Source organism: Plutella xylostella, chromosome 27, assembly GCF_932276165.1.
Source record: "Plutella xylostella chromosome 27, ilPluXylo3.1, whole genome shotgun sequence".
In the NCBI taxonomy this organism is placed as follows: domain Eukaryota; kingdom Metazoa; phylum Arthropoda; class Insecta; order Lepidoptera; family Plutellidae; genus Plutella; species Plutella xylostella.
The window spans coordinates 4,168,194-4,192,321 of NC_064007.1; the positions used below are offsets into that span (position 1 = coordinate 4,168,194).

General features: G+C 39.6%; 1 long non-coding RNA gene across 1 annotated transcript; it reads right to left on the reverse strand.

Annotated features, from left to right (window-relative positions):
- Positions 1-19,174: 19,174 nt before the first annotated feature.
- On the reverse strand, positions 19,175-19,695 carry LOC125490734. Its single transcript, XR_007267876.1, has 2 exons — positions 19,578-19,695; positions 19,175-19,490 (listed from the first exon to the last, which is right to left on the reverse strand). It is a non-coding gene; the product is annotated as an uncharacterized LOC125490734 (long non-coding RNA).
- Positions 19,696-24,128: the final 4,433 nt, after the last annotated feature.

Sequence of the window (24,128 nt, forward strand, 5' to 3'; positions counted from 1 at the left end):
ATTTTGAGAATTATTGGAAATTTTGATTTAGATTTAAATGGATAAGCGATGATAGCTTGTAAACAGCTGGCCGAATCTGATAAAATGATAGTTTTATTTAATTTGTGGGACTCAGTGTAGAGAAGAGCTTCTAAGATAGCTGTTGCCTCGCCCGTGAAGACCGAGGTTTCAGGAGGACACTTGAAACTCAACACAACCCTGTATCTGGGCAGCCATACAGCCAAACCCACGTTGCCATCTTCAGATAATTTAGAGGCATCGGTGTAGATGGGGAGCCAGTCCGGCCACTCAGTATTGAGTTTCTCATTTAGGGCTCTATCAGCCCCAGGGGAGTCCTTTCTGATGCCCAAATCCAGGGCTATGTTGGGTTGAAAAACTAGGGTGTCATAGGGGACTTCGAAAAGGGGGTTAGTTTTAAATTTCACAGTGGGATGAGGGAGGTTAGTGCAAAAAATGAATGTTTTAAGGAGGAAAGAAAGGCCATGGTTTTCTTGGGAGTTACATAACCGCCTAAGGGTATCAAGCTTGGCCAATAAGGGGTGAGAGTCGGATTGCCAAATTTTGAAGAAGAAACGATCACACAAATACTGCCTCCGGAGTGAAAGAGGGGGATCAACGCACTCCACCTGCAGGGCATTGGTGGGAGAAGATCTCATCGCACCCGATATAATACGAAGACACTTGTACTGTATTTTGTCGAGTTTTTCCAATGCAGCCTTGTTACAGGGGTCCAGTACAAAGGAAGCATAATCGAAATGGCTTCGAACAATAGCATTGTACAAGAGTTTCTGTGAGTAGGGGTGAGACCCCCACCATACGCCCGACAGAGATCTAAGGACGTTGACGCCCCTCTCGCACTTCTGAGCCACATAATTCATGTGATGGGTTCCCGATAATCGTGAATCTAAAATAACGCCTAAAAATTTCACTTTGTTGGCTACAGCAATTGTATCTTCTCCAACAACGAGATCGACATCCGGGATGTGGCGTTTTCTGGTGAATACAACTGCTGTGCATTTTGGGGGGGAGAGAGATAACCCATGACCATCCAGCCAATCCGTGAGGTACCTAAGCGCCAGGTTCAGCTGTACATTTGTCTCTTCTAACGAAGGAGATGCATAGTAGAGAGCCAGGTCGTCGGCGTACTGTAGAATGTCGCAAAAGCAGTCAACGGATTTATCAAGATCATAAGTATAAAGACTGTAAAGAAGGGGGCTTAAGACCGATCCCTGGGGAAGGCCTTTCCATACAAATTTTGGGGAGTCCAAGGTCGAAGGGGATTTTATGTAGATAGATCTCTCCATGAATAGGCTGCAAACCAAACGGGTCAGCTTCACTGGAATGCTCAGCTGGCGCATTTTCTGCCTGAGCACAGGAAGAAGGACGTTATCGTAGGCAGACGCTATGTCAAGAAAGACACCCACAAGGTATTCTTTCCTCTTAAATGCGATGTGAATATCTGTAGTAAGAATTGCAAGACTGTCTAGGGTGCTCATACCTTTCCTAAAACCAAACTGGGTTTTGGCGAGGATTCCCCTGTTTTCAACTAACCATTCCAGCCTGCATTTAATCATGTGTTCCAAGATTTTCGACAAAGCAGAGGAGAGGGCGATTGGACGTCGGGAGTTAGGGTCACGGGGGTCTTTTCCGGCCTTCAATATGGGAACGACTATTTGCTTACTCCAAGAGCATGGAGTAACTCCATACTCAAGAAAGTAGTTTATCAGCTCCAAGTAGAAGCACTTGACCCTGAGGCTTGATTTTGAAAGGAAAGAGTATGGAATGCCATCAATACCTGGAGAAGAATCGGTTAAGCCAGATAAAGCAGATTGAAGTTCATCCATAGAGAATGGAGAATCCAACCTGTCTGAAGATGGTAAGGGAGCTGGTGGAGGACGGAGAGCACTAGAGTGTGGGACATAAGGTGGAGCCAGTTTATCGCTGAACCCTTCTAGCCATAGAGAGGGATCGTTGCATAAGATATCTTCGACATTAAGGGAACCGCGATATCGCCGAATGTATCTCCACACCAGAGAGGAAGGAGACCTAGGAGAAAGATTTTCACAAAATCTGATCCAACCCTGTTTCTTTTTCTTTTTAAGAAGCCGTTTGGTTCGTGCGGCTATTCTTTTGTAACTTATGAAATTTTCCATGCTCATATTAGCTAGATAAATATCCTCTGCGTTTTTTCGATCTTCAATAGCCGAAGTGCAGTCAGAATCCCACCAAGGTGGTGAGACTCTTAGGCCCTTACGAGATTTTTTATTTTTAGCAGAGGATGTGAGAGCTTTTTCGAATAGTTCATAGTTACCAAGAAAGTTGTCACTGGAACAGGGTTGGATCAGATTAATTTTATCTTCAACAGAGGTGATGAATGTGGACCAGTCATTCCTACCTATCATGTATCTTGGGAAGGCACATGAATCAGCAGGAACGCTAGTTCTGTTAGGTATAGTAATAGAAATTGGAAAATGATCACTCCCAAAAGTATTTGGAAGGACCCTCCAGAATATTGATGTTGAAAGAAGAGGAGAAGAAAAAGTGAGATCAACAGCACTTTTTGGGTTCTGACGTGGAAGGACTCGACGGGTAGGAGAGCCGTCATTTAAAATACAAACATCTAAGGTATCAAGCATGTCTAAGAGGGCGATTGCAAAAGCGTCAGTGTGATAAGAACCCCATGAGGTATGATGGGCGTTAAAGTCCCCCATGATCAGGAGAGGTTGGGGGAGGGAAGAAATGATGTTATAAAAAGATGGAAGCAGAGAGGGATGAGGATTAGGGAAATACACGGACACGAAAGTAATGTCTAAAGCCCTAAGAGCCACAACATTAAATTCCCGTCCGTGAGGGGGGGTAGGGATAGAGGAGAAGATAAGGGAACGCTTCACAAGTAAAGCGCACCCAGCAAACCCGTCATCCCTGTCATCCCGCAGACACGAGTAGCCCGGAACTCGGAAACGAGAACCTGGCGCTAGCCATGACTCCGAGACGGCAACGACAACGGGCTTGATATCGTCAATGAGAGTGAGTAATTCATGTGATTTATTTTTAAGGCTCTGAGCATTCCACTGGAGGACCCGGATCGGGTTCAGAGCCATTCTGGGTGAAGGATGTAAGTTCCCTGAGTTTTAGGGCAACGTGGGGCGGTATTGTGTCGCTGAATTTAGCCAGCAGACTAACAACTAAGGAAAGAAGATTGTCTAATAAGTTGTCATTAGGGGTGATAGAAGTGATAGAGTTGAGGGCACTTCCATTAGGAAGTGAGGAAGATGGGGAAGAGATAAGTGCCTGATGGGCAAGTCTGTCGTAACCAGGACTGAGGGGAGACCTAGGCCTACGCTGTGTGTATACAGTCTTTTTGTATGATTTGTTTGCAGGTGGGCCAATAGGTTGTGAAGCAGTAACTTCAGCGAATGATTTCCTGCTCTTAGGAAGTCGAGCATCGGCTTCAGCGAAAGAGATGCTGTCCTGCGACATAATGACTTTAATGGATTTCTGTCTGGCTTGCTCAGGACAATTTTTACTAGTGGAGGCATGACTTCCGGAACAGTAGATGCAAGTGGGAGGGTCGGCATCGCAAGTCTCACCCAAGTGTGGCTGGGCACACTTGTAGCAGCGAGGCTTGGACCGGCAACTAGCCTTCATATGGCCAAACCTGCAGCAAGCATGGCACTGAATTGTCGGGTAAGTATACCTTTCAATTTCTACCGCTGCGCGGTAGGAGAAAATTTTCTCTGGGAGAAGTTGACCTCTAAAGGTGATGACAATGGTCTGAGTGGGGACGTAGGAAGTATTTCCATTGTTAACTACTTTTCGGCTAATTCTCCGGGCTTTTAGGACAATACCACAGCCAGCCGGGAGGTCCAAGGAACCTACAAACTCATCCATGGAGAGATCAACTGGTACTCGCCTAGCAACACCCATCCGGGTGATGTGGTAGGTTGGAATTACAGCCTTAAATTTGTTTGTAGTCAGGGCAGGATGCTTGATAAATTCATTGGCTGCCTTCGCAGACCTAAATTCTACAGTGACCCTGTTGCGGCCTGTCATTTTGACACCATCCCTTGTGATGTCGGAAATTTTATTTTTGTACAAGAATTGACCGAACTTGATAGCCCTAAGCGGGGATGAAGCAGCTGGAGCTGTACTTCCCGACGAGTTTTCCTGGGTGACATGTACGATGAATGGGCCGGGGTCAGAGTCGTCGTACACCTTGGTGGCGTCGAGACTAGGGTGCGTGAATATGGTTTGGATGCTTGCGGATGCTAAGTCGGGGTCGACAATAACACGCTTACCTTTTGGTGTTGAACTTTGTTCATCATCCCTAGGGCGCTTTCGCGTCTCCTGGGAAGAGTCCGTAAGTATATCAGGTGAGGAAGACATCTGTTGATCATCTGGGGGGTCAGGATCTGGGGGGCGATCCGAGTGGTGCTCCATTATATTGAAATGGAGCTAAAATACGAGTTTACGGACGAACACAACACTTACCACTAACCACCACCACACTTACAACAACAAACAAGTATTAACACTGTAAATTGGCACAGAAAAGGCTCGAAATCGCGCTGATAATTAGGACCACGTGGGTACCCTAGTTACGCTCGAAACGGAATCCCGATATATTGACTAGAATATTAATATCGTTTCCATCTTTAAACATTGGAGATTCGTAGTTAACTAATTATTACACAATTTTATTTAAAAAACAATAAAACCAAAACACCCAAATTGCACGTTTTTCCAGGAAAACCGTCTTTTATCTCTTTATCTAAGTTAGAGTCAATCGACGTTCTTGCGAGCTCGCCCTTCACGTACCGCCACACAAGTTCCATAGGATTTAATTCCGGGTGGTATGGGGGTAGGCGAAGCACGATATGGCCATTTTCTTTCAAAATTTCATCAATTTTGTAATATTTCTCTGTGTTTTGCTCATTAATTACTTTCATTAAGGGCCGATTTTTCAATGCTCAGATAGACAGACAGATAGCGTTTATTCGACAGATAGCGAAATATTCAATTTTTCAATCGTCAGATAGAACTTATTCGTCCAATAACTCAGTTACCTGGAGAATAAATCTATCTGCTGCTTGGGCCGCCAGATAGTGCTTATTCGATTGATAATTTGACATTGTTTGACATTTGAGGTTATTAAGAAAGTACTTTTTTGTGTTTATAGGTACTTATACCAATTCTAAACTATACGAGCGCAGAGAATAATCATCATTTTCAATGGATATTTTCGATGATATTGATGATATGGCGATCGAAAAAGAGGCAGTAGGTAATGAACGAATGTATTAATCCTGTTGAAAGGAAAGTCAGAGTCGTCAAAACGAGGCCTGATCATTACAGCATGTGGGATGCAAAAGAATTTCATCGCCGAAAGGCGCCAGACTACAAACATTATGTTGATTTATTTTCAAGCATTAATTAAAAAAAAACAGGAATGTAGTAGCACTTCCTTCATAATAAAATATTAAGGTACATTATAGTTTTTCATTTTATGATAAGTAGGTAACCTATGCTACATATACCTAAGTATCTAAGACATCCCTCCTGCTTGGCGGGATGATCTTCTATGTCCAGTAGTGGACGGCTATAAGCTGAGGAGAAAAGAGAGAAACCATCCAGTACTTGATAATAAAACATAGGTGTTATTTCTTTCAGTTTTTATTCATTAAATTTAAATTAAGGATACGTTGAATGCTAATGTTGGAGCAAATGCCTAACACCTTTTCTTCTACATCGTTAAATGAAGGAGCATTTGAGGGCCCAGCTCCAGTTTTGTACATCTCCTGCCTTTGCAGGGAAGACTTCTTCTTACGACTTCTTCTTCATTGTTTTTTTGATGCCCTCGTACTTAAATTAAAGGATTTTCAATGAGCGGACTGGTTATACCACTGGAGTTAAAAGAAACTCAATTTTCTTCCATGCAGTCTCCTTATCTTTATTTGTTGCTGCATCGGTCTTTTTATTTTCTATGACATGTTTGAATAAAATTTATCTACCACTCACTAACACAGTAACTTCATTAATATTAAAATTCGCCGAACGCTCTCTTTTTTGTGATTACATTGCGATCCAAAAATAACAAATATACCTAAACACCAAAATTGAAACAACCCAATAAACAACCAAACCAAACAGTCAGTGAGGCTTGTGTTGTGTGACAGTGACAGTTGACTCTGACAATCAAAATAGTAGTCTGTCCTGCTTTAGCACTAGGTGTCTACATATACTTGTTTCACCTTTCCAGAGTTCAAGTAGAAAAATCGGTAAGATAGTTACCTATGGAATAAATCACAATTGAAAAATGGTTTAGCAACTACCAAGCCGATAAACAGCCAAATAAATTTATTCGTTTGATAGTTATTTGACCTATTATCCTGGCATTGAAAAACCGGCCCTAAATCACATAAATTTTGGTTGCTTTCCTAGTTACAAGAACTGACAACTGACGCACTGTCATATGGACTCTTCGTCTTTGTTGTTTACTTTTTCGTATCTGACTGCGCAGTACCAACCAACCTTTAGCCGCGTAGCATGACTGATCCGGTACGCTGTTCTACAAGAAGCCCCTATATTGAGACATTATACGATTTGTTGTTTTTAACGTTATTTTGTTGACGAATTATAGATACCTAATAATAATAATATAATGATAATATTAAAAAGGCCTCAATACTCATCCTAAGACTAATGGTCTCAGGATCAATGATCTCATGTGGGTCACACTCAAATTATGACAGACTATTAAGACATGTGGCCGCCTCGGCTGCGCGGCCGATACTGCCGTAACAATGACATGCAGTGCACGGTTCTACCTTTTTTGGCATAAGATTTTTTTGCCTAATCTCGTATTGCATAGTAACGTTTGGTCAAAGTCTCGTTACGCCGAAAATCGTATGGCATAAATCTCGTTTAGTAAAAAGTTATTTCGCATAACATTGTTTAGCCTAATAATGGTATGGCCAAATCTTGAATAGCCTAATAATCCTATGGCATAGGTTTATACAAAGTAATAATATTCGTTTGGCTTTAACTTTGACGGAGCGTCTCCCTACATAGCGCAAACTGGTGCCTTGTATTGTTTCCGCTCTGTTTGGAAAACGCTCCGCTCCGCTTCGCTGCGCTCCGCTTTGGTTTTGATGAAAATGTGCACCTAACACGCTCCTCCTCGCTTTGCTCGTCGTCGCACCTATTTTTAGGTTTCGATCTCATGGGGTTTGTAATAATTATATTGGTCGTTAACTTTCGATTTTTTGATCATACAATATCGTGATTTTCGGGATGTAGGAGAAAAATACCACAATTTGTACATTTACTACATACTTCATATATTATTTATTAAGATAACATTAGGAGAAACAAGATTATACATAAGTATAGACGAACATAAATTTGAGCAAACGAAACTTAGGTGTTTCAAGATTGTGCCTAAAGAGTTTTAGACGAAACGAGCCTTATGCCACATAAGTCTTGGCAAAGTAATGGTTCGGCCAAAAAAGTATAGACCATACGAGTTATGCGAAATGAGTTTTGGTCAATAAAGATTATGCCAGATGAGCGGAACCCGCAGTGCACGCGTTGCCCTTTACCGCTACCCCTCCCGCTACCCGCTGTCGTCTTGGGTACCTCGTCCCCTCCGCGTCTGTCACCGCAAGGAGGGTCGCCAAGCAACTTGCCTATCTATAATATATCAAACAACGTCTATTTCAAACCTATTTTAAAGTGTCAAAAAGCTGATTCGGGGGCAAGATCATATCCTACTACTACCTATGCAGCGATTGTGAGCGAATCATTTAGGTAGATAGCTATAGTTACCTACTCGTAGATATAAGTGCTCCTAGCTTGTCTACTTTTTGCTTAGTTAGCGTCTCCGACGCTTTCAGTGAAAAATCTGCAGGTTTGTGAGAAAATGGATGTTTTTGTGGAATTAGACTGTTAACTTAGCGACAACGCTAGTTGCTAGATTCTCTGAATAAATGATTTTACAGGATGAATCTTTTTGCATGCATGCTTCAAAAATGTTCAACATTATTCCAAACCAGAAGTTTTACATACTATTATACTATACATGCAGGCTCAAAGTGGATTTCATACGTACCTGGCTTTATACAACGTAAACGCAATAAATGATGGTGAGACGTGAGAAACTGATGTAGTCTTCCTCGAAATGCAGAGATGGTAGGTAACAGAATGCGGTGACCTGCCATGAGGAGGGTTCTGGTGGGTGTGCAGTGGGCAGTGGTCCTGCTAGTGCCTTCTGAACAACTTTAGTTCTACGATCTATACTAGACCTCAAGGTATATTTAAACAGATTTCTATGTCGACATAACAAAGTGTGTTTCATTTCTGTTCCTACTAAGTACTTTATTAACTCAATAAAGTTATACGTACTCCTGAAATTAGGTCACGTGATTTATTACCGGCCGTTTCATTTGCATCAAATTAAGGTAGTTTTTTTCCAAATCGGCGTTTAATGCTCGATTGAGTCCTTATGTTCTTATCGGGTCGTTAATCAGTTATTAATGTAGCTTGATTTACTGGTAATATGGGGTATTGTTGTTTTCAAATAGAGTGGATCGCTCAAATGGCTTAGTTACTTTGTTTTTTAAGAGCTTGACCTACCTACATAGGTAGGTTAGGTACACTATTCAGATATCTAGGTAAGTATGAGTTGTTACGTCACGTTCACAACGGCTTACGTTGACGGTTCGTTTATTATATTACATGCTATAAAAACGACGTAAGTTTACTATAATATTTTGGAAGATGTTCGTAACCTAGTTACTAGGCTTTCAGGAGGGGCCCAAAATACGTAGTTAGGATACAAGTATAAAAACGTAAAGTTGGCATAGCTGAAGAACTGATAACAAATATAATAGGTAAGGTCAACCGGGGCCAAGTCGCCTACGGGGCTAATGCCTCGAATCCATTTATCTTCCGAAAAACATACTTTAGAACTACTGGAGTCATCTGCCATCTATCTTTGTATCTGAAACTTTTACGTCTGACCAATAGATGTCGTATCCGGGTAAATTTTCTTAACAAATCTGCCATTTTAATTTTTTCACCTCTTTCGGCCTCCTCAGGTTTACTGACACGTTTATTTGAATCGTTCCAAATGTGTGTTTGTTTAAAAGAATCTATGTTTACTAATTGTAAATACTGTTATTGTTTTGTTGCTTTACATATTGTTTTGATTATTTTATTGAAATAACGTCAGATTCGGACACAATATGTAATTACAAAATTGTAGGTTTAGCTTTTATTTTGGGGTAAATGCCTCTGGGCTGATGGGGTTATTGTCTCTATTGCGGCGCAATAGCCCCATTTTCAGAGGTTCTAAACATTTTATGTTATGATAAATATATTTAATACACTCATGAGCAATGAAAAAGTTCCAGTGACATTAGCACCAAATTACTCCTAAACGAAAAATACTAGGTTAATGACGCCTTCTGCAATATTGAAGAACATTTAACGGCGTATCAGAATTAACATTCTTAGATTGGTTATCCAACTAAAACGTAAATAATTTTAATATATAATAAACTAAATATTTTAAAAAATTGGCGTCATTTGGTGACGACATTATAATGTTGTTAACACGGTATATAGAAAATAATCATATAATAAATAAAAAATAGTCATATTAACAGAATGATCCCACTTGTTTTTAAAACTTTAAATAGTTTTGTAATGATTTAAATTCCGGCAGACTCTAAAAATGGTATACTTACTAATTTAAAGTTGTGGTTTGATTGCAAATTCTAAAAAATATGCCCTTGTATGCTTTTATACTGTATTTTAATTTATCACGTAAGTATTTATACTTTTTTAAGTCCAATAAAGTTTTCATAAATAAAATGTTGAGCACCCCTGGAATCTTGGATGGGGTAAATGCCACTACAAGAAATTAGGCTACGTAGGCGCCATAGCCCCAAAAATTTTTGATCTACTGATTCTCCTTAACTAAGCGCCGTATTTAGTTTACAAGCTAATAATTAGCTACGTTAATAGTAATTCTATAAATTATATGTACTTAAACTTGTAAAAACCTCTTCCAAGCACACAAAACTAGTGAAAGAGGCATTAGCCCCACTAGGGGTTATTGCGCCTAAAAATGCCATTTTTTGTAGAAACGTCGTTTACACGTAGAAGCTATTTAAAATTCTACAAAATTGCATCAAAATATGAAACTAGACAAAATTTCCTAATATGTATCACAAGTTATAGCTTAATAGGGCGTATAGTCTGTTTGTTATGATGAAATGAATTTGAAAGTCAAAGTATTGTGGCGCAATGGCCCCGGTTGACCTTACTTCATATTTTAATTATTTGCCATGCGGCCGCTACAAAGGTTCGTTATCGATGCAGATAAACGTCACTATATCGCGGCTCGCCATTAATACGGCGCTTTGATTGGTGGAACGCGCATTAGACGAGTTTAACGACGCTGCTTGGGAATTGACCATGATAAACAGGCATACTTAATATGTGACGGTATCTGTATACACAGTTGGTATTCATATTCACACACCACCGTGCGGCTGGCAAAATTATAAATGTCCCATATAAGCCAGGTGCGCTCGAAATGACCGACTGAATTAAGTAATATTATTAGAGGATCGATTCCAGCAAAGCCAGATTAATGGTGGATTAAACTCATAGCGAGTAACCGTAACCTGGGGCCTTATTCTACTATTTTAATATTTATAGCTATCTCAATAAAAATCACCTACTTAGGTATACTATATATATATAAAACTCGATTTAGGGTACTTATCCGGACGGACCTACTAGTAATTATGCAGTCTGATGTTGTCATTTTAACTATCAAACAACTAAGTACAACCTACTTGTTAAAGTGTAAATTGCGTGTTTTTTTTTGCAAATGCGGGTAGTTTACCGCACTAGGGCTTGAAGTGTGGATTCGGCATTTGCCTCGGTCGGTCAGTTTTAGCCTCTCTAGCGCTTTTACGTTGTGTGTTTTCTGATAAAATATAGCTGTCGAAGGCATCTGGTTGAATCTCCTTTTTGATTGAACCACTAGGGGGCCGTCTATTAATCACGTAAGGTCGTTTTTCTCATTTTTTGACCCCCCCTCCCCCTGGTGATATTTGGGACCAGCCCCCCCTCCCCCCCTGGATCACGTGTATTTTTTTGGAAGTCTATGTAAAGGCTATTTTTGAGTAGAAAAAATATAACAAAAATTTATTATTGAATTATTTTGAATTGAAAAATATTTTTGTGTATTTGCAATAAAATTTATACTACAAATCGTTAAAATTTTTGTGCCGTTAAAAATTTTGGTTCAGAAATACCTAGCGCTTTTTGACAAAAAATTAATACACGTGATGTCTAACGAGACCCCCCCCCCCTCGTGATGTTTCGTGAGGTTTTCCGTACACCCCCCTCCCCCCCCCCCCCCTTTGAGCCTCACGTGATTAATGGACGGCCCGTAGCCCGTTCATTGGATGGCGCTATTCTTAAACTCTAGCACTATTGACAGTAGGGGATTTAATAGTCTGTTTCGCCTCCCTGTAGCGACGGAAAACGATTCCCGCAGGCCAGAAGTCTTTGTTCAGTAGAACCTTCTGCTGGTCGGCGGGAACCCGAAGACGGAAGGACTTGAAGTCCGTCTGCTTGGCGGACTGCAGCCTCTCGATTGCCAGCACCTGGACTGGCTGTTCGGTGCGGCCGACACTCCTCTCCTTAACATAGCGCATGATGTTATCATGCGCCATATTCGCATGGATGCGGGAGACGTAGATGTCGACCTTGCATAACATGCATAACCTTGGATAAAATTACGCATTGTTGTTGTTGGAACTATAGGTACGTTCACAAACTATATATACACCCGAAAGCGCGATATCGAGCATAGACTTTTGTCTGATTTCACAGGATTCAACTGGTTAATATAGAGGTAGGTAGGTACTTTGAGCCTATCCGCAAATAAACGTGCATACTTATATAAAAAAATAATGACACCTTTTTATTTCGGCCGTGGTTTAAAACGAAAAGCATCCCACCGCATAACGACCGCAGTGAAAAACAACAACCATCCATCAAAATAAAATAAAAAACTGTTTTTTCAGGTAATGCTACATGCTGCTACACCTGAATATCAGAACACAATCACATCAATTAAAAAGAGATTAATTTGAAACATTTACATATCAAAAATAAACATTTAATATTAAAACTCTGTTGCAGATAAAATTATAAAGCTCTGTTATTCGAAATAAAGCGATTAAAAACTGTGTTTATCCGCGCGATTGATGCCATGATGTGTGCTGTTCAATAATCAGTAAGGCTGCGTTCCCAGTAGGCAAACAGTCGTCAATCTTCTTTATTCAACGTTCTTCTAGATATAGTTACAGTCGTCAGTCATGGAAAAGATCCAGCACCAAATTATTTCTATATGTATAAACTGAAAAGAGTAGCGTCTGCAATATTGAAGTACAATTAACAGCGCATCAAGTTAACAGAGCATCAGAATTTTACTAACTAATAAAAACGAAAATATTGTGTTAAATTTTTCATTATTTTGCCGTCGGAATTTTGTCAGCGGATCTTTTTTATTGCTCGCGGGTGTACCTACAATCCTAACTAATATTATAAATGCGAAAGTAACTGTGTCTGTCTGTCTGTCTGTCTGTTACTCTTTCACGCCAAAACTACTGAACGGATTTGAATGAAATTTGGTATACATATGGTCTTGACCCTGAGAAAGAACATAGGCTACTTTTTATCCCGGAATTCCCACTGGAAAACTTATTAAGGCGAAGCGAAGCTCGCGGGAACAGCTAGTACAACATAAAACGTTACCTATTTAGTCGCAATGATACTTTGGCTTACCGATTATACGTTGCTATGGACACATGTGTGTCATACATATCAGAGGGTACGACCAAGTCCGCGTTGTTCTATGCATATCAGTATGGATTAGTATATAATACTTCTTACTTCTTTATCTGTTTATCTCAGCTGGAAACCCAACGAAATGCCAACTACCCGGTAACACCTACTTACTGCAAAGTTCTTAGGGTACTTACCTATAAATTAATTTAAGTGCTTTTTAAACATAACTTTAACAATAGAATCAAACTAGGTAACTGTAACCATAAATTACAAAACTACAATAGCAAAAGGCATTTACGCATTTTCAAACTCAGCGCAGAGGCCATTTTATAGATTCTACAGATATTTATCTGGGTAGGTACAACACACAATTTGTAATTGATTTAAACCAAATCTAATAGTGGGCACGCCCCCTAGATAAATGTAGTTCAGTTCAGCTTGATTACTAATTAGTAATTACACTAGCTTCAATCTAGATTTACCAAGTGCCTAACTACAGTGAAGTATGTATTTTAAATTAAATTTTAAATTTTAGTGCCTTTGGCCATCTCAGTTTACGTGTGAACGGCGATACGGCGATAAGGTAAGTCGATATTTTATATTTTAGATAGACCCGAATCGTAATTTCTAGAGCTGTAACTATAGACAGTCTGTACTGTATATGACTGTATTGATGTAATTAATAAACAATATACTATTATATTTATATATAGACGACCAGATGGCGTAGTGGTTAGTGACCCTGACTACTGAGCCGAAGGTCCCGGGTTCGATTCCCGGCTGGGGCAGATATTTTTGTTTAAAAACAGATATTTGTTCTCGGATCTTGGATGTGCCCGTAAAATGGCAATAGGCCCGCCCCCTATTACATTGGGACTAATATAACACTGGAGAAAAGTGGGTGCAGCAATGCACCTCTGCCTACCCCGCAAGGGAGTACATTAGTACAAGGTGTGAGTGTTTATTGTATATATATATTTATACATAAATAAATATAAAGCAATATGATATGTATATATACTATATGATATGTATAACTTAGGTAAGATCAATTTATCAAAAGTAAATCTCATGTTCAGTATTTTTCTCTTACAAAGTGTCGAGATCTAAATAGCTTGAGCAATAGAGCGCGCGGGTGGTACACTAACGATTATGCTACGCCGCTCGCTCTGAGCACCACATAAATTAAACAAAACATGGAATTGCAATCAGCCACTTCGCACCTGTGAAAACCGTGCGCTGTAAATAAATACCTAGTTACGTAAGTTAAAAAAAAACGAGGGAAAATAAATTATTCAGTTAAGGCTTGTAGTAGATAGATAGATAGACGTGAAAGCTTGTAAAAGATAATAATTATGGTCCAGACTTAGGTCTACTTGCCGCTTGGCAGTTGCTTGCCATTCGCAATCTAATAAACATAAAGCTTAGGTACCGATGGTCGTTGATTTATCCCACTATATTTAACAAATCACTTCGCATCTTTTTACGATGTTTACACAAGATTTTAGTTCTTCTAAGACCGTATACTTAGTTTGTTCTGAAATTTGCATTCCCGATAACGTTGTAACATAGTTTTACCTACCTACTATATAAGTAATAAATGAATAGTAGGATAAGCCTCATAACGATAACGATAACACACCAATGAACACAGTTAGCAGAGCTAGGCTGTGGTAGGCAGTCGTTCGCGTATAGAGTGAAGAAAACCTCCAGAAAGGCCATTCAGCCAAATGCTTTCAGGAGAACTGTTCAACACATTCCTCACAGACCACGAACAGGCAAGCGTAGCGTGGGACGTCCTCCAGCCCGCTAGAAAGACGAACTTAGACAGGTGACCGGTAGTGGCTGGATGGGGACGGCCGAGGACAGTGTTGTGGCGCTGCTTGGCAGAAGCCTATGTCCAGCAGTGGACGTCAAGGTACTTACGGCCTTATGATGATGATGATGTTCAACACTTTTTGTTTGTTTGTGGGATACAATTAGAAATCCTAAAACTACAGGAGCGTTTTGGCTTGATTTTGTAAAAAACGTTGACATATTCACGGTGTTTTATTTAAATAACAAACTTTGTACTCCTTGTTTGGAAATTAAGGTAACGTCCCTTACCTTGTGGAAAGAAAAGAGCGGTCTTCATCAATGTCCCTTCTAGAGTTATTGTAACCTGCAGGCTATACGGCTACATCCAGCTCGCCTTTATCTAAATGTGAACACAAACACACACACATACACAACACACACACACATTTCCCTCGCATTTGAATAGAGCATGAGGTACGCAATGCAATGAATGGTTGGAAATGATCGTCGTAAACTTGTGTCTGATTTAATGATAGTCGGTAAAGATTTTATGGGGAATTCTCAGTTTTGTGATCTTCCTTGTGGTTAGGTTTCCGCGTTCGTAGGGTACGGCTGGAGTTTTTCTGACCGATCGAGCAGTGAAAAGTAAACATGAGTTTGTATGGCAGTTCGCCCGTGTTAGTACAGATTTGATAGTTCGTCGAAAATTATACTTATGTAGAAGTTTCAGTTTTCTCACATAAAGAGTGGCGCTTCTAGCGGAAACTATCATGAAACTTTTGACAGATAATGTATGCAGGTGACAGAAGAAAACCAAAACTTTTTTCGTTTACATAAATTGCATTACTCGTAGGTACTAGAGGCCCAGATGTATTGTGTCCGCTAAGTGGCGACGAACCCGCGTCTCATTTGCGTTTAGTTTTCACTGCCCCAACCTTCCCGTTGGCAGGTGAATGTAACGTTATACTAAGCAACTATCATTACGAACTAACTCTGAAATCACGAAAAAATTAGGTTAGAAACAAAGTTTAAATAAAGTATTTAGTTTTTTTTAACGAAAACCTACAGTTTTTCTTAGTATTTAACATTAAATACTTACTTTTTTATACAAAACATATGGGCTGAGAACGATATTATAAAATAGATAGGTTTATTTCAGATAATAGATAAGATTTTTTATCGAGACGGAAGGGAGGTAAATGTTGTAATATCCTATTATGTATCTAGGTAACGTATTTTCAATACAAGTCTTTTACATAAGAGTATTTATTGGGAAACAAATAGAAAGCTTCCTTTACCTTTTACATCAGAAGCTAGTGTCCAGCACCTGGCTTCATTTCTACTAAATAAACTAACCAATTTATACATTTTTGTTACTTCATGAGAATCGGGTTGCCCACTTACCCGACAACTCTCTCTGCACAAGCTTGCTTGTGATGGGGTCCACCAACCCGCACTTAGCCAGCGTGGTGGACTAGGCCTAAAAAAACCCTTCCTTCATTGGAAGGAGACCCGTGCCCCAGCAGTGGGGACGTGATGGGTCGTGATGATGATGAATGAGAATCTAGAGGCCGGGGAGCGTGTTGTGGTGCCTTTAACAGAAACCTCTTTTCATGGGGTCCCTCTTTAAATCGACGGGCGAACGAACGAAAATTGACACGCAATCCCCAACAGTGGACCATGACAGGCTGATGATGATAATAAGGAGCCATGGATAAAATGGAGTGTTACTAGATTTAAACTGTTCAGTTACAAAGACTCACGATGCATAGTTGAGTGTTCATCAATATTGGCTTACCAATTTTATTTAACTAGGTACTAACTCCTTACTAAAAAGACGGGTTATGTGCCAGTTTAATAGAATCGGCCCCTAGGTGTGACTGCCACTACAGGTTCCTATGATAATGTGTATGATACTCTGTGAATAGGCCATCGATAACCGTCTACCGATTTGGAGGAAAATCTATGCGGTTTTGTTCAGCTTAAATTGTAGCCTTTTCTCTGCCTTTACGGCGAGGTGAATGGTACAGGGTGTTGCAAGGAAATTATTGACGTGTTAATAAAATAATATGGGTAGTTAGGTTAACTTAGTTTGGTAGTTACTTACGAACAAACCTCTGTATTATCTATTTATGTGTAATTATTCCAAAAACAGTTAATGAATACACATAGTATACTTCAAAGTATTATATACAGATTCTAGAATGTTTCCCTTATTTTTTTGTATTTGACAGTTCTTACTTACTCAATTAAATAAGTACAAAGTCGAACTCAATTCTAGTAGCATTACTGGTCCAATGTTATTGCAATAAAGGTGCGTAAAATACGCTAACGACAAGAAATAGGCAAAAGTATTTGGCAAAATACATGGCTGTATACAATACAGGGCGTTGCAAAAAGGGTATACTAAGCCGAAACCTACGTGTGCAGCACGTTACCTATATCTAAGCCCAAAAATAAAATCTGAATGTCAAAATGGAGAATCATTATTTTTTTTTGCGATTTTTTATATTTTGTGTTCTTTGGGAACCAGCTTCTAACTCTACCTATTAGTATAGTAACAGTAACCACAGATGGCGCTTCCTGGCGTAATCACTACACAGTCTCTTTAGGAGTCGTTCTGCTTTATCCCTTCGTATGGATCTACTCCAACGATATTTCAATACTCGTACGAACTAGATGGAGTGTCAGTGCAAAAGAAACGTCTCGACAAAATTAAATAACACTCAACTGAGTTATTATTTTGAATTAGTTCAGTTGCAATATTTTGCGACTTTATTAATTGATACAATCGTTGTCATTAGGTTGAACTTAAAACGGTTTCAAAACAAAATGCTGACTCTTTTTACTACGTTTTTATAAGTGACACACCACCTTGTTTCTATATTTTTAATCTAAGATCCAAACCCAAAAGTCCTGAACTAAACTAAACCTGTGCCTATTACGCTGTCATATTGTCCGTCAGTTACTCCAGCAATGAGGAGTTAATTTAGAAGCCGAGCTTTAAGGAATCTGGCCTGCCCTTTGTGGGTCTATTAGACCCGTTACCGCCGTCATTACCTGCCCTTAAAGGGTTAACACTAACGTTTTTGCAATGCAAAAGGTATGTTGGTGTTGAACTTTCCATTTCATTTGCACGGTTGCGGGGTTAGGTGCTGTGAGGGCTAGTCTCGCTTGACGAAATGCGATGTTTGCGCTAACCACGAATCTACAGTCAAACTGAGTGCGATTTTGCTAAGACTTTTTATGATCATCAGTTATTTACTTACTTTTACATACATTTTAAAAATAAAATACCGTATGACTATGGATTTTTAACGGATTTGTCCTTTAATAAATATAACAGATCGATTAAATACTATCTTAAACAATTAGTTAGGATCCACTTCCGTTTTCACGACTTTATAGTTGGACTCTGTATCTCGTTGCATTAAACGTAGATACTCATAGCTTGGCATAGCTACTTACATATTGTATATAGCTAAAGAATTAAATTACCGATAATGATGAGCAAAGTAAAGTACGTTTAAAGGTATGTACTGTACATAGGTATAATATGTACATTGTGCGTATTTACTCTCGATGACCTACATACTCTACATAGTTATTATGCATGTCAAAGATATCATAAATACAGGAAATGTGTGGTACCATCGGAGAAACCTACACTAGACTGGTTTAATACCACTATTCCATTAATAACTCGTCGTGCGATCATGTGTGTGTAGTGTAGCTTCAAGATCGGCCCCACGCTTAAAGCTACAGTCAGCAGTAAGAGATATGTACGCCACCCCAGCGCAAACACTTTAACTTTGTAATCCTTCATCTTTTTTCCATCTTCCAATTGAGTAAGTACCTTTATACATAGGCTGGCATACCCTGGACGTCTCCCTGATAGTACTTCATTTCATATCAGTGTAACATCTCAATATACAATCTGACAGCCGGCACAATGGGCCACGTATCAGGCGCTCAGTAGGTCATCTTCAACTATAATTTCCCCTCAATCGCGTCCTGATGATGACCAATACGGGCCGCTGGCTCTCATTACATGCGATTGTCATTTGTCATACAGTCCGTGTGACGTCACTACGACAAGATGGCGGACGTAATCTCCGGCCAATAATTAACTAAGATTAAGGGTGGCTGTTACGAACTTCTATTTAAATACTACATAAATTCATTTAGCTAATTTCGTTTAATGCACTAAACAATTTTATCCTAAACATGTTTAGCTTCATAATTCATCATGGTCTTTCGATTACTATTTAGTTAAATGCGTTTAGCATCCTGCGATTTGTTTTTTACGTTCAGTTCCACATCTTTTAATGAGAGACTTCATATTTTTTATTGAACATTCGAAACGACTCAGCGTAAAACGGAGTCAATCTATCAATTTCAAACATAGAGAAAATAACACTACTTATTTCAAAACAAAACTTATTTCGGCTTTCACCGCGTGGTGGTGTTTGTATTTATTTGTTGTTGTGATTTCAAAGTAAAATGAATAGTCAAGCAACTTCTTCTCGTGTTCGTGCCCCTAATTTTACAAGGGAAGAACAAGATTTATTGTGCAATGTATTGGAACCATACTTGCACATTATAGAGAGCAAAACGTTGTTCCTGAATGGTATCAGGAGATTTAATGTATATTTTATACAATAATGCTATTGCATGAGTAACTCTATGAATGAATGATTCTGCAAGCTGTTGGTTCTTCCACACCTATCACATCTCCACAAGTAATTAACTGACTGCCAGTTGCATAATATCGGAGTGTGCATAACAACTGGTTCATTGGAGTAACTGCATTATTTCTGTAACAATAATTATAGTTATAAATAAAAGTATAAGATAATTATGTAGTCAGATAACTTTATTATTGCAATACCTTAGCTACTTACCTGGTGGAAATAAATTCAAGATGATGTTGAATTTCTTGTAGTATAAGCGATACAGTTTAGCGAGCGGTGGTAGCTCAGTCGGGTAAGCGCCCCCTTCTCACGATGCGGGTTCGAATCCCGGCGATGACATGTACCAATGAGTTCTTTTAACTTAAGTACGGTGGCCTGCGCCTAAAAGTATACAGGCGGAGTTTTTAAAATAGCGATCCCTGATGATGAAGGGACCAGCTACATCTGTTATAAATCCGGGGACGTGTTGTGTGTGATGTGTGTAGCAGTGGTGTTTATGTGGATGTGCTTGAGCAGCATGTGAGCTTGAGATCGCTATTTTAAAAACTCCACCTGTATACTTTTAGGCGCAGGCCACCGTACAATGTATACCATCGCTCTTACGGTGAAGGAAAACATCGTGCGCATCTAGCACATCTAGATATGTGAACCCACCAACCCGCAGTGGACCAGGGTGGTGGGAAATGGTCCAAGCTTAGGAAGGCAGTTTAGACCTTGGGGATATGCATAAAGGTTCCACTCGAGAGAGCCAGGTGCAGGTACTTACACCCCCACAGAGAATAGAATAGAATGGAATAGCGATACAGTTTTTTTTGTCAAACGATTTTTTTTTATTCTTATATATAGTTCTTTCTGCAATATAGCGTAATGAGCGAGGTCTATTCATATAGATAAGTAACTCTTCATCATCGTCATCAAACAAAATATCCCACAAATCCATTATTTATTAGATAACCTCAATAACCTCTGAACAATGACCTCTGAATCTCTCACAGACAACAACTAGACATCACTGAGGAAAAATGCTAGAAATGGAAAAGTTCTCTTGACAGCCGGTCGGTCAGCTGGTCGCCGCGACTGACGCCATCATAGACCTACTACCTCTAGACTGGCAATCGCCGTGTGCACTATTCTCTTTCTCACTCAAACCATAGATGTTGCCGACAAAAAAATTAAACCTAAATATGGGGAAATTTAACTTATCATAATAACAAAAACAAAACTTGAGTATATCGTCGGTTGAAAGGAAAAAGACACTAAAGGCTAATTTTTCAATAGCCAGATAAAAGTTTTGCTGGGAAATAATTTTGATGCTGTTGCGTCTCAATGTTTCTCAATGTTTGTATTACCCAGATAACATTTATCTGAATATTGAAAAATCAGCCTTAGTGAGTTTTTCCTGTCAACCGACGATATAAGAAAAAAAACTTTACTCATACTTATTTGATTTCAATATAATTATTTAATATACACAAACAGAGTGGATTGTATGATTCATTGTCTTCGTCCAATCGAAAATATCCTCTTCAAATTGTGCCGAACACAATTTTTGTATGTTTCTTTGGTTCCCAATTTGTGCGACCGGTAATGTCTATCCATTTTCTTGATATTTTTTTTTCTGTCGGAAACCTATGAAGCAGAGATAAATGGATGAGCATGAGCATTATAATCGTGGGCCAAATATGTGATGGGGTTTTTTTTAAAGGAAACACGCATTTCGTATCAATACAATAAACTTTATATTATACAGAAGAAATCACACATAGAAGAAAAAAACGAAACGAACGTTTCCTCACAATGAGAGGCACCTCATTTGAAAGAGGAGAATGACTTCTACAAAATACAATCTTCACAAAAACCGAATTCGTGCGCCCCATTTGTAAACCCAACCCGAGTCCGTTACAATTTCTAGTATTTTCTTTGCATACTATAATATTTGTGGGTAAAATAAATTTTCAATAACTTGCAACACCATGTGATTTGTTATGATATGGTACCTCGTAATTTTACTTAAAACTGATACTAAAAGACCTTACAGTATTAAAATTAGTATCGTTTTATATTAAAATCGAGCCAATAGATAGTACTATGATGAATGTAAGCTTGTTAAACTTGATAGTATCTACTTACATGTGAAAATATATCTCATCCATCATCCATCGTGTTTTCGTTCAATATGCACTATACAACCGAACAAAATCCACCCACCCATGTCACACACTCGTTAAGTGATGATAATAGTCTAATAAACGTAATAAACACCCACAAATCACTAGCAAATCAAAAATAAATAGCATTTAGAAAATTTTGTTGTAACTGTCAGCCTTTGTTTGGCACAGATTTTTCATTTGTTTCATTGTTTGGCACAGAGAACTGACGTAAACAGGCGCCACAGCAAAAAGGACAAAAAACATTTACAGCTTAACGTTTCTTTCTTACGCTTAATGTAGCTAAGCGTCTCTTTTTCGCAATGTCAGAACTGTCACGATTATACCCCTGTGGACGCCATGACATGCGTAGTAGATAAATGTGTTTAGTAAAGTTAAATAGCCATTTGACCGCATTTAGGTTTAACAGATTACTAATCATATTTAAGTCGTGGTAAAAGATGTTTTACGAAATTTAAATAAAAATTGTGTTTAAATAAAAAGTTAAATACATTTATCACGTTGATAAAAGCCACCCTAAGGCTAGCTGCTGTAAATAAATTTAAGTGAAGTGGATTTGACAGAAACTAAATTTTAAAATCCATAACAGAGATTATTTTGAATTTACAGAATTTGACATTTATACGGAATACCTCTTGTATATATGGCATTTTAGATCTATAGATTAATTTCTGTACATGAAATAAAAGTGTTGCGCCCAGTCAAAAATGAACAAATATTTATTTTAACCGAAAGATACAAACTTAGTTGCAAGACTAAAATTTGGTAACAATTTAAAGTTAAATTAATTCATGAGGTAATTAACAATTATATTTCTATGTACACAATACCATCTAAATAACTAATATAAAATTAAAATTAAACTAAAAAGAAAATGCTGGCCAGATCGCTGCCACTGTCGGGTAGGGTACCCAAGACGCTGGCCGCGTTACCCCGCTGTATAGCGATGCTTAGCCTTTGTGCGAGGTAAGAGCCAGCCCTAGGGTCCCTTGAGACTTCTATTAGTCTGGTGCTGATGTCTTTAAAAAGCTGACGTGCCTCCGGTCCCCACGGCCCTAGGGTTTCGACTCCGAAAGGCACAAACATGTACCCCTCTCCTAGGGATGCATATTTGCGGCCTTTCATCATCTCCGCCCGCCCGGCCGCAGCGCCAGCCTCTCTGGAGGTAGATGGAAGATGGGACGGTGCTAGTGTGTCCACGCATGTTGCGTCCCACACCAGCAGCCGGCCCCTCTTCCATGGCACCAGACTCATGCCGTCGGGTCTCTTGCCGTCGTCCCGCATGATCCCGCTTGGCTCTAAGGTAGCGGGAACGTTTGCACTGGCAAGGGCCCGGCGGATGGTGTCGTTGAGTGCGGCATGGCGCGCTATACGCCCGGCACTGCGGCCGCACGATAAGCCGTGGTGACCGCGGCGGTCAGCATGTTCCCCACAGCGGCAGCGATGTGGCTCATTGGTTTGAAGCCCTAGTCTCAGGCTGATGGCCACTGTCAAAGTAGTTCTGTCCAGCAACGTGCCTAGATTTGCCGAAGGGTAGGCATTCAGCCAATATCCCGACTGTGGAGTGCTGGAGGCCAGGAGACGGGCTCGGTCTGCTGCATCGGTTGCGGTTTCCAATAGTTGGTTTTCTTTTTTTGCGCAAAGTGGCGCGTCCCATAGCCTCTGTGACGTCGTGTCTGTCGGGATATCTTGCCCGGGACCAGCAGCATTCAGCCATGCATTCTTGGCCTCCGTCAGACACGGCACCTCTAAATCACCAAGTGATGGAGTTATAATTCTTCCAAAGAGGTCCCGTGTACTGTATACGGAGGACAAAAATGCGGGCAGTGCTACGTCAGAGGCTTTGCGTATCCCAATGCCACCGTAGCGTACAGGTAGGGTGGCTTGGGTCCAGCCTCGGTTATCCATGCGGCAGTTCAGAATTTCGGTTATGGAACACTTAATGACTTCATCTATATGTGATAGGTAAAGTGGAAACTTCCATAAATTGGAGCATCTTAACACGTACGTTAATTTTGGCACGAACAAACAATACTTCATAATGTGCATCGCCATGTGTGGGTTGATGTCACACATGCGGGTGTATGATTCCTCGAATTTATTAATTTGGTCCTGAACGTAGCCAGGGATGGATTCGTCCAAGATGGGGGCACCTAGGAGGCGCAGACCGTCTCTTTTGACAATTTTGATGTAGGAATTAAATAAGATGGTAGTATTTAATCCACATTTATTTACACGGGTTAAAATAAAATCAAAGAAATATCGACATCGTCTTTTCGTCTTTCACTCTCCTCATGTACTCTATGCTTCTCTGTTATTCGTCGTCATGGATACTTCATCTTGCGTTCTGTTCCACTCCCACACTCGGCCATCCTGCATACATGCTGCCCTCAGCATGTGCATTTAAAACAACTTAAATAAACAAACAACAAACCCAAATAAATAAACAACATAAATAAATGAACACCTTAACTAATAAAATAAACAAATACGGCTTTACAACTTAAAACACACTCATTCGTCATGATTCGTTCATCACTTTTATCTTTCTTTCCCCCAATATCACTTCCTTTCTTTTCTTCTTTCTTGTCTT